A 12,134-nucleotide genomic window follows, 5' to 3' on the forward strand; every position below is an offset into this window, starting at 1 on the left:
CTTCCTTTTTACTTTATTAAAACACCGTCGCAAGAACTGCTGTGTCTGCCTCATCTTCTGGGTTCTGCCGACTATTAGTGGCTTAGTTTGCTAAGTGACTGTTTCTCACACAGGAGACCTGAGTTCGTAACCGGGTCCTGACAGAAACACAGAGCCAAAATGAACCTAGAGGCAGCCAGTTCCCAGGACCTTTTTGCCACGCTGTCCCACCACGAGGGGACTGTCCAACTCCATGAAGCCACTCTGGTTCAGCAAGAGGCCTTAATGGCTAGACATTCTCAACTTCTATCAGAGATGCTGACTTCCATAAAGCAGATATCTGATCGACTTCCCCCGGCAACCGCTCCCACCCCAGTCCCTCAGATACAAGTGCCCATGGCACTTAACCCCCTGGCTGAACCTCGTCTTCCGCCTCCCCAACGGTTCTCAGGTGATCCGAGTGCTTGTAAGGGGTTTTTCACCCAATTTTCTCTCTCCTTCGAGCTGCAACCGTCGTCGTTTCCCACCGACCGGTCCAAGATTGCATATATCATCACCCTGCTGTCAGAAAAAGCCCTGGCCTGGGCTACTGCTGTGTGGGATGCCCAAAGTCCCTGCTGTGCCAGCTACTCTGCCTTTGCTGAGGAATTCAAGCAAGTGTTTCAAGGTCCTACCAGCGGCCCTGACTGAGCCAAACAGCTCCTGACTCTCCGCCAAGGTTGGCGCAGCGTGACGGACCATGCCACCCAGTTCCGCACGGTGGCAGCAACGAGTGGCTGGAACGACGAGGCGCTCACAGTGTGCTTTCTGAAGGGTCTTTCCGACACCATCCAAGATGAACTGGCCACTCGGGAACCACCGGACAACCTCGAGTCCTTGATCAAGTTAGCCTCGCGCATAGACCAGCGTCTGAGAGAGAGAGAACTCAACCGTAGATCTCTCACCCTAGCTCCTATCGGTCACAGCTTCGAGTCCCCACCTTTATCCTCGCTGGCTCCACTGGAACCCATGCAGATTGGACGCATCTCCCAGGCTGAGAGAGACCGCCGGATGAGGGAGCGATGCTGTCTATATTGCGGCAAACCGGGCCATTTCCAGGGAAACTAACTGTCCCGTGCAGGCCTGGGGGGGGGACTGTAACGGGAAACATAACCTCCTCCCATACGTCCAACTCCCGGCTGCTCATTCCAGTCACCCTTTCCTGGGACAACCACGAGCTTTCCCTTCAAACCTTGGTAGACTCTGGAGCCGCAGGAAACTTCATGGATGGTATCTGGGCGAAGGAGAATGGCGTCCCCTCTGAACCTCAAGGGACCCCATGAGGACATTGGATGGAAGCCCTCTGGGATCTGGACTTGTCACTCGCGTCACTACCCCCTTGCGACTTTCAGTTTCCCAACACCAAGAAGTGATGAACTTTCATCTGATCCCCTGTTCCGAGTTCCCTCTCGTCCTTGGCTACCCCTGGCTTCACAGCCATAACCCTCACATCGACTGGTCTGTGGGCACTGTCAAGCAGTGGGGTCCTACGTGCCAAGCCACTTGTATCTTCCCGAGTTCCCCGAGTTCTCCTCCCGAGTCTCTAGAATCCATCAACCTGTCCTGAGTTCCCGATTGTTACCATGACCTCAAAACGGTGTTTAGCAAACAGAGGGCCACCATGCTACCACCCCATAGACCTTACGATTTCCCCATCGACCTGTTTCCGGGCACCTGCCCCCCCAGGGGTCGGATCTTTTCCCTATCTCCTCCCGAATGAGCTGCTATGGATACCTACATCAAGGACGCTCTGGCAGCAGGCCTCATTCATCCGTCCACCTCGCCCGCGGGAAAAATGATTTTCTTTGTGGCCAAAAAAGACGGTGGATTACGTCCTTTCATCGACTACCGGAGACTCAATGCCATAACTGTCCGTAACTGCTACCCGCTACCCCTTATGGCCACAGCATTTGAGCTGCTCCAGGAAGCAGTTGTCTTCACTAAGCTTGACCTGCGGAACGCATACCATCTTGTGCGGGTCAGACACGGTGACGAGTGGAAGACCGCTTTCAACACGCCTACTGGTCACTACGAATACTTGATGATGCCCTTCGGCCTGACCAACGCCTCGGCTGTGTTCCAGGCGCTCATAAACAATGTGCTTAGGGATATGCTTAACATCTTCGTGTTCGTTTACTTGGATGACATCCTCATCTTTTCGAGCTCCCTTCAAGAACACACAAAGCAGGTCAGACAAGTACTCAAACGCCTCCTAGACAGCCATTTGTACGTTAAGCCAAAAAAATGTGAATTCCATTCCTCCCGAGTACAATTCCTGGGATTTGTAGTGGAACCCGGTCGAGTCCAAATTGACTCCAGGAAGGTAGGGGCAGTAGCGGATTGGCCCACCCCCAAGTCCGTTAAGGAAGTTCAGCGTTTCCTGGGCGTCACAAACTTTTACAGCAAGTTCATCAAGAACTTCAGCTTGGTGGCAGCCCCTCTCTCAGCTTTAACCAAGGGTGGCAACACAACGTTTCTGTGGGGAAAAGAAGCTGAGACGGCCTTCCAAGGACTCAAGCAGCGCATCCTCTCTACTCTCATCCTGACACTACCGACTGCGGATGAACCTTTTGTGGTGGAGGTAGACGCATCAGAGGTTGGTGTTGGAGCTTTCCTGTCTCAGAGGGGTGAAGACAAGAAGCTACACCCTTGCGCCTTCTTCTCACACCTGCTTACCCCAGTCGAGAGGAACTACGATGTGGGGGATCGTGAACTCCTAGCGGTTAAGATGGCATTGAAGGAATGGAGACACTGGCTCGAGGGGGCTTCTCAACCGTTTCAAGTGCTTATGGACCACAAAAATCTGGAGTATATCCAGCAGGCGAAGCGGTTGAACTCCAGACAATCTCGATGGTCTCTTTTCTTCAATCGATTCCAGTTTATCCTCACCTATCTGCCCGGGTCGAAGAATCTCAAACCGGACGCCTTGTCCCGAGTCTACGCTCCTGCCATTCGAGAAGATACTGACATGCCTGTCCTTCTTGCCGCTAAGATCGTGGCCCCGATCTCATGGCAAGTTGAGGATACCGTGAGATAAGCTCAAGCTTTCGAACCGGGTCCGAAAGGAGGTCCTGCCAATCGGTTGTTTGTCCCCAAGGTAGCGAGGACCCAGGTCCTTCTGTGGGGGCACTCCTCTCGCCTCACCTGTCACCCGGGCGTAGGTCGCACCTTGGAGTTCATCCAGCGAAAGTTCTGGTGGCCCACCATAAAAGAGGATGTTGCCACTTTCGTCAAGGCCTGTCCCGTGTGCTACCAGGGCAAATCTTCTCAACTCCACCCTCAAAGACTCCTTCACCCTTTATCTATTCCCCACCGACCCTGGTCCCATATCTCGTTGGACTTTATTACTGGCCTTTCTCCGTCCCATGGTAATACTACTATCCTAGTCATCATCGACAGGTTTTCTAAGGCAGCCAGGTTCGTCCCCTTGACTAAGTTACCTTCTGCCAAGGAAATGGCTGAGTTGGTAATTAACAATGTGTTCCAAGTCTTCGGCATTCCTCAAGATATGGTTTCCGACAGAGGTCCCCAGTTCGCCTCAAGGTTTTGGAAGGCCTTCTGCCAACTGTTGCAGGAATTAAATTGCTCTATGTTTTAATACCCAATTAAAATTGAACACTCTGTCAATTCATAAGGATTTGTAAGACCCTTATTTTATAATAATGGACAGAGCCCAGTCTTAAAGTCAAACAGCAGAGTTTATTCACGAGAGTACTGAACACGATACAGTTTACCACAGGTTATAAACTGAAAATGACGTCATTAGTTTTCGAACTGTCCCGTCTCTTCTCCCACCCTGGTACAAAGGCAGTATCTCAAGCCTTCCCACATCGTCTCCCTACCAATTTAATATAATTTATGGCCGAGCCAAGGTCTTCTTGTGTAGATAAGCATTCTAGCCAGTCTGAAGATATAGTTAATTCATTTCTACCAAGGAACAGACAGTCATTGTTCTAATTCTTGATTATATTTACACACATTATATTCAGTACTAGGATTAAGAAAGAAAATTCATACATATACAGTAACATAATAGTATTCTGATTAGTAAATATACAGTAACATAATAGTATTCTGATTAGTCAGTCCTGATTGAAATGTATACATAATTAGTCGTTATTGATAAAAAGTCCTTTAACACCAACTCATAGGGGCCACTGCCAGTCTATCTTCAGGGTACCACCCGGTGTCCAACGGCCAAACCGAGTGGATGAATCAAGAGCTGGAAACCGCCCTCAGATGTATGGCCTCCAACAACCCGTCCACATGGTCGTCCTTCGTTATTTGGGCCGAGTACGCGCACCCTACCTTGCGCTCCTCCTCCACTGGTATGTCCCCGCACGAGGGTCAGTTCGGCTATGCTCCTCCATTGTTCCCGGACCAGGAGGAAGAAGTTGGAGTGCCTTCAGCCTTGAAGTTCATCAGACACTGTCGGCCTACGTGGAGGAAGACCCGTCTTAATCTTCTGCGTGCCTCACAGCGGTACCAACGACAAGCCAACAGACATCGCCGTCCCGGGCCTACCTTGCGCCCCGGCCAGAGAGACTGGCTCTCCACAAAAAACTTACCGCTATGGGTGGAGTCTCGCAAGCTGTCCCAGAAATACATCGATCCCTTTAAGGTTGCCAGGAGAGTGAACCCAGTTACATATCGCCTGCACTTACCCAGATCCCTTAAGATTAATCCCACATTTCACATTTCCTTATTAAAACCTGTTGTTTTTTCTCCCCTTGTCCCGGCAGGCAGACCACCCCCTCAGCCCTGTGTCATCGGAGGCCAGCCGGCTTATACCGTCCATCGGATACTGGATTCCAGCCGGGTGCAGCGGTCCTGCGGGTATCTGGTGGACTGGGAAGGCTACAGTCCCGAGGAGCGCTCCTGGGTTCCTGCCAAAGACATACTGGACCCTGACCTCATTCGACAGTTCAGGGCCCTCCACCCCGAGAAAGCTGGTAGGAACGTCAGGAGCCATTCCTAGGGGGGGATTCTGTCAGGATTTGGCCAGGATTGTTCCGGTTTTGGCCACTAGATGCCCCCATTGTGCTTTTTTGACCCTTTTGTTTTCCCTTGTTTCCAGTTATTATTTGCTGTGAACATTTGTTACTCCAGTTGGACTCTCTTGTGGTACTCTGTTTTTGTTTTCGTTTATTTATTTTTGATTATCTTTTGAGGCTTTTTCCCTGCTGTACCTACCACCTTGTGGATTTACCTTTTGACTTAGAGGATTACCTTTTTCTCTTGGAATTACTTTTGACGTTGTGGATATATATTTTTGCCTGAAGAACCTTCCTTTTTACTTTATTAAAACACTGTCTCAAGAACTGCTGTGTCTGCCTCATCTTCTGGGTTCTGCCGACTATTAGTGGCTCAGTTTGCTAAGTGACGGTTTCTCACACCGGAGACCTGAGTTCGTAACCGGGTCCTGACAAGACCTCTTCACTTTTTCCATATTTTGTTCCATTACAGCCTTATTCTAAAAAGGATTAAATTGTTTTTTACCTCATCAATCTACACACAATACCCCATAATGACAAAGCAAAAACAGGTTTTTAGAAATAGAAACTGAAATATTTGTATTATTTATTTAACCAGGAAGGGCTCATTGAGATTTAAAATCTCTTTGTCAAAAGCGTCCTGGCCAAGATAGGCAGCATCAAGTCATTACAAAAATTACAGACAAACAACATGAAAAACTACAAGTAATCTAGTAAAAACCATAGAATTCACGAGTATAACCAAATCAAAAACAGCAAATTAGAAACATTGACAGGTCAGGGAATCAGTCGCAAGATCATTCATCAGTGATTTAAAAATACCAATCGGGACAAGTTCTTCCAGTTTAAAAGTATTTTGTAAGGCGTTCTAAGACGATGGCGCAGAGTACATAAAAGCCCTTTTACCAAATTCAGTTCGGACATTTGGAACAGTTGGCAGGATAAAGTCCAGCGAATGAAGAGATTACCCATCACATTTCTGAACAATAAAAATGCCAAAATAAAAATCTAGTAAACCCAAAATGGCTTTGTAAATAAAAGTATACCAGTGACTGAGCTTACGAGTGACTAGAGAAGGCCAGGATTTGCAGTTTAAAATACATCTCAAAGTGCCATGGTAAAGGGTGTCAATTGATCTCAAACAATGAGCGGAAGCATTCATATATAAAATATCCCTATAGTCTAGTAAAGGCATAAATGTAGCCGATACTAGCCTCCTTCAGGCTTCAAAAGAAAAACAGGCCTTATTCCTAAAATAAAATCACAATTTCAGCCTAAATTTTTTTGTAAGTTGTTGAATATGCAATTTAAGAGGCCATCATCAATTAAAATTCCAAGATATTTATATGAGGTTACAAACTCAATCTCCTTGCCCTGACAGGTAGTAATAGGTGAAAAGTTCAGAGGTCTATTTCTTGCTTTAGAAAACACCATTAGTTTAGTCAGTATTGAGGATCAGCTTCAATTGACACAAGGTATGTTGAACAGTATAAAAAGTAGTTTGCAAGTTCTGGAAAGCTTTTGTAAGAGACAAGGCACAACAGTAAATAACAGTATCTTCAGCATAAAAATGAAATTGTGCATTTTGGACATTTTTGTCTAAATAATTTATATAAATAGTGAATAAGAGAGGCAAAGAGAGGCATATTACATTCAAATAAGTATTCAGACCCTTTACTCAGTACTGTGTTGAAACACCTTTGGCAGTGATTACAGCATCGAGTCTTCTTTGGTTTGACGATACAAGCATGGCACACCTGTATTTGGGGAGTTTCTCCCATTCTTCTCTGCAGATCCTCTCAAGCTGTCAGGTCGGATGGGGAGCGTTGCTGCAGAACTATTTTCAGGTCTCCCTAGAGATGTTCGATCGGGTTCATGTCTGGGCTCTGGCTGGGCCACTCCAGGACATTCCGAGACTTGTCTTTAAGCCAATCCTGTGATGTCTTGGCTGTGTGCTTAGGGTCATTGTTCTCTTGGAAGGTGAACCTTTGCCCCAGTCTGAGATCCTGAGCACTCTGGAGCAGGTTTTCATAAAAGATATCTCTGTACTTTGCTCTGTTCATCTTTGCCTCGATTCTGACTAGTCTCCCAGTCCCTGCCGCTGAAAAACATCCCCACAGCATGATGTTGCCAGGTTTCCTCCAGACGTGACACTTGGCATTCAGGCCAAAGAGTTCAATTTGGGTTTCATCAGACCAGAAAATCATGTTTCTCATGGTCTGAGAGTCTTTAGGTGCCTTTTGGCAAACTCCAAGCGGCCTGTCATATGCCTCTACTAGCCGCCAGTGTTTATGCGCCCTGTATTTGGCGTGACCGTTTTGTGCCAGAGAAATAAATCTGCAAATCACTGAACCCTCTGCTCCCGACTCCTACGCACCACTCCTAGTAACCCCTCTGCTCCCGACTCCTACGCACCACTCCTAGTAACCCCTCTGCTCCCGACTCCTACGCACCACTCCTAGTAACCCCTCTGCTCCAGACTCCTACGCACCACTCCTAGTAACCCCTCTGCTCCCGACTCCTACGCACCACTCCTAGTAACCCCTCTGCTCCCGACTCCTACGCACCACTCCTAGTAACCCCTCTGCTCCCGACTCCTACGCACCACTCCTAGTAACCCCTCTGCTCCCGACTCCTACGCACCACTCCTAGTAACCCCTCTGCTCCCGACTCCTACGCACCACTCCTAGTAACCCGTGACAGGTGGACTCTAATCAAGTTGTCGAAACATCAAGGATGATCAATGGAAACAGGTTGCACCTTTACTTATGTAAATAAGGAATCTGTTTTTTATTTGTCATACATTTGCAAAGATTTCTAAAAACGTGTTTTTTCGCTCATTATTAGGTATTGTGTGTAGATTGCTAAAGATTTATGTATTTTTAATCCATTTTAGAATAAGTCTGTAACGTAATAAAATGTGGGAAAAGTCAGGGGTCTGAATACTTTCTCGAAGGCACTGTATATTACTAAGCAGTCTTATAAGCAATCAAAGCTCTGTCGATAACCTAAATCCCATACCTTTCTCCATGTCCTTTAAAGGGTGGATATGTTGACTCTGGGTTCCTCCCTGTAAAACAAAGGAGATGATTAAAACAATGGAGAACAATATAAAGTGGTAACTGATGTGGTGATCAAATGTATGACTATAAGAAGATAATATCCTTAATAGTGGTTTATACAATGAAGACAACCAGTATTAGAAACTGTCAAACTGAGTCCATGACTGGTGGAAACCAGTAAGAAAGGACGCTTGCTTTATCTCCATGCTAAGAACATTATCATTCCTCAACTTTAAGTGCAGAATGCCGTGATCTCATCATTTAACCTACTATCATTCATTTGTATTTCTAAACCAAAATGCCAACATCAGGAGGGTATAAACGTTCCTTCCCTAACCAACGGTGCCATATGCTACCTGACAACTCTTGCCTCTATGAGCCCCAGTGCTCTTTTCCATGACGCAGTGTGTGAGAGGACTTCTTTGAGGGAGCTCTAACCAGCTCCACATGCCTGCTCTGAGCAGGAGGCACAGGTCCTCAGAGGCAGCACAATGACTGTCTGTGTGGCATGTGGGGAGCAGCCTGGGAGAAGAGAGGGCCAAGTGCTGGGTAGGATACAGTGGGGCTGGCAAAGGCCCAAGTCCTCAGGCCCCTTAGCGTACGTGGAGGGGATCCGATCTAGGTCTGTCTGAGGCACCACACAGCTACAGCTGATTTTTTTATGACTTCACTGTAAGTGCTCCTCTAGCTGTGGATGGGAGCTAGGCTGTTTGGCAAGGCTGTTTGGCCAGGCTGAGGCGCAAACAGCAGAGATAAAGATGTCAATAGTCTTCCTATAAGGAGTCATACAACCTGAAATGATAGATCAATACTATTGGATTTGAGATTACGTCTTTAACTGAGAAAAATTCCTTTCATGGGAAAAATAACTGCAGCATTTTGAGATGAGCATTATACTGTAAGTCTACTTAAGTTTCAATGTCACATGCACAAGTACAGTGAAAACAATGCAGTAATCAATAACAATGTAATACTAAAAATAACAAGGTAGAACAAAAACACAAGACATAAAAATAAGAAAAACACAGTAAAGTAAGTAAGCAAGCATACTATACACAGGGTCAGTCAATTCCAGGTCCATATTAACAATGTGCAGGGATACTGGGTCGATAGAGGTAGATATGTATAGGGATAAGGTGACAGGGATACTGGAGTAACAGAATAGATATGTATAGGGATAAGGTGACAGGGATAGTGGAGTAACAGAGGTAGATATGTATAGGGATAAGGTGACAGGGATAGTGGAGTAACAGAGGTAGATATGTATAGGGATAAGGTGACAGGGATACTGGAGTAACAGAATAGATATGTATAGGGATAAGGTGACAGGGATAGTGGAGTAACAGAGGTAGATATGTATAGGGATAAGGTGACAGGGATAGTGGAGTAACAGAGGTAGATATGTATAGGGATAAGGTGACAGGGATAGTGGAGTAACAGAGGTAGATATGTATAGGGATAAGGTGACAGGGATACTGGAGTAACAGAATAGATATGTATAGGGATAAGGTGACAGGGATAGTGGAGTAACAGAGGTAGATATGTATAGGGATAAGGTGACAGGGATACTGGAGTAACAGAGGTAGATATGTATAGGGATAAGGTGACAGGGATACTGGAGTAACAGAGGTAGATATGTATAGGGATAAGGTGACAGGGATACTGGAGTAACAGAGGTAGATATGTATAGGGATAAGGTGACAGGGATAGTGGAGTAACAGAGGTAGATATGTATAGAGGTAAAGTGACAGGGATAGTGGAGTAACAGATGTAGATATGTATAGGGATAAGGTGACAGGGATACTGGAGTAACAGAGGTAGATATGTATAGGGATACTGGGTCAATAGAGGTAGATATGTATAGAGGTAAAATGACAGGGATAGTGGAGTAACAGAGGTAGATATGTATAGGGATAAGGTGACAGGGATAGTGGAGTAACAGAGGTAGATATGTATAGGGATAAGGTGACAGGGATAGTGGAGTAACAGAGGTAGATATGTATTGGGATAAGGTGACAGGGATAGTGGAGTAACAGAGGTAGATATGTATAGGGATAAGGTGACAGGGATAGTGGAGTAACAGAGGTAGATATGTATAGGGATAAGGTGACAGGGATAGTGGAGTAACAGAGGTAGATATGTATAGGGATAAGGTGACAGGGATAGTGGAGTAACAGAGGTAGATATGTATAGGGATAAGGTGACAGGGATACTGGAGTAACAGAGGTAGATATGTATAGGGATAAGGTGACAGGGATAGTGGAGTAACAGAGGTAGATATGTATAGGGATAAGGTGACAGGGATAGTGGAGTAACAGAGGTAGATATGTATAGGGATAAGGTGACAGGGATACTGGAGTAACAGAGGTAGATATGTATAGGGATAAGGTGACAGGGATACTGGAGTAACAGAGGTAGATATGTATAGAGGTAAAGTGACAGGGATAGTGGAGTAACAGAGGTAGATATGTATAGGGATAAGGTGACAGTTTTAGTGGAGTAACAGGGGTAGATATGTATAGGGATACTGGGTCAATAGAGGTAGATATGTATAGAGGTAAATTGACAGGGATAGTGGAGTAACAGAGGTAGATATGTATAGGGATAAGGTGACAGGGATACTGGGTCGATAGAGGTAGATATGTAGAGGTAAAGTGACTAGGCATCAGGATATATGATAAACAGAGTAGCAGCAAACTATATGATGATTGTATGAGAGTGTGTGTGTGTGTGTGTGTGTGTGTGTGTCTGTGTAGAGTAGAGTAGAGTAGTATAAATGTACAGTTTCTGCATATTATGTGTGTGTGAGCAAATTATGGCGTGAGTGTTTGTCTGTGTGTTGGAATATCAGTGTGAGTTAGGGCTGGGCGATATATATCGTGTGACGATTGAGTATAATATGAAACAATAGATGTTTTTCTATAGTTTATTTCTTTGTGTCGCAAATCACACTCTTTACGGCAATATTTTTCGTCAATTGGACGACGCTTTGCGTTCTTCCACACGGCTATTTGCAACACAAACAAACATGAAAGAGAGTGAACGTGACACAGAACACGGAGCTCGTACCTAAAAGAGCGGCAACTTCGGTCGCATGGACGTGGTTCGAGTATGAAAAGTCTGACACGGACCAGAAAACCATCCACTGCAAAATATGCCGCAGGCCGGTCCTGACAAGCTCAAACACCACTAACCTCTTTTACCACCTACGCAAGAATCATGTGAAACAGTAAGGAGAGAGTCTACGGATGAGACTCAACAAAGTACAGTTGAGTGCTCAAAACAAACCTGACTCAGATGTTGCAAGAGGCTTTTGCCCGCGGCACTCCATATGGCAAAGAATCACGAAGATGGAAGGAGATAACAGCTGCCGTTACAACTTACATCTGCAAAGACAAGGCCCCAATTTACACAGTCGAGAAACGGGGGTTTCATGAGTTGGTGCTAACACTCGACCCAAGGTACCAAATGCAAATTGATATGTGACACGTATTAACGGCAAAATAACATGCAAAACAGGCAAGCACCCATATATATATACATTGGGGCAAAAAAGTATTTAGTCAGCCACCAATTGTGCAAGTTCTCTCACTTAAAAAGATGAAAGAGGCCTGTAATTTTCATCATAGGTACACTTCAACTATGACAGACAACATGAGAAAAGTAAACCCAGAAAATCACATTGTAGGATTTTTAATGAATTTATTTGCAAATTATGGTGGAAAGTAAGTATTTGGTCAATAACAAAAGTTTATCTAAATACTTTGTTATATACCCTTTGTTGGCAATGACAGAGGTCAAACGTTTTCTGTAAGTCTTCACAAGGTTTTCACCCACTGTTGCTGGTATTTTGGCCCATTCCTCCATGCAGATATCCTCTAGAGCAGTGATGTTTTGGGGCTGTTGCTGGGCAACACGGACTTTCAACTTCCTCCAAAGATTTTCTATGGGGTTGAGATCTGGAGACTGGCTAGGCCACTCCAGGACCTTGAAATGCTTCTTACGAAGCCACTCCTTCGTTGCCCGGGCAGTGTGTTTGGGATCATTGTCATGCTGAAAG

At 45.6% G+C, this 12,134-nt stretch overlaps 1 protein-coding gene across 3 annotated transcripts in view; it reads right to left on the reverse strand.

Annotated features, from left to right (window-relative positions):
* Positions 1 to 12,134, reverse strand: part of LOC115141912 (CMP-N-acetylneuraminate-beta-galactosamide-alpha-2,3-sialyltransferase 4-like) — a 72,295-nt gene that overhangs the window by 44,207 nt on the left and 15,954 nt on the right. For all 3 annotated transcript variants that reach the window (XR_010458536.1, XM_029681299.2, XM_065000430.1), the window contains exon 2: positions 8,034 to 8,082. The gene's annotated coding sequence lies outside the window, so the exon portion shown is untranslated. The remainder of the gene's footprint in view (positions 1 to 8,033; positions 8,083 to 12,134) is intronic.

The sequence above is a fragment of the Oncorhynchus nerka genome, linkage group LG14 (assembly GCF_034236695.1).
Source record: "Oncorhynchus nerka isolate Pitt River linkage group LG14, Oner_Uvic_2.0, whole genome shotgun sequence".
Classification (NCBI taxonomy): Eukaryota; Metazoa; Chordata; class Actinopteri; order Salmoniformes; family Salmonidae; genus Oncorhynchus; species Oncorhynchus nerka.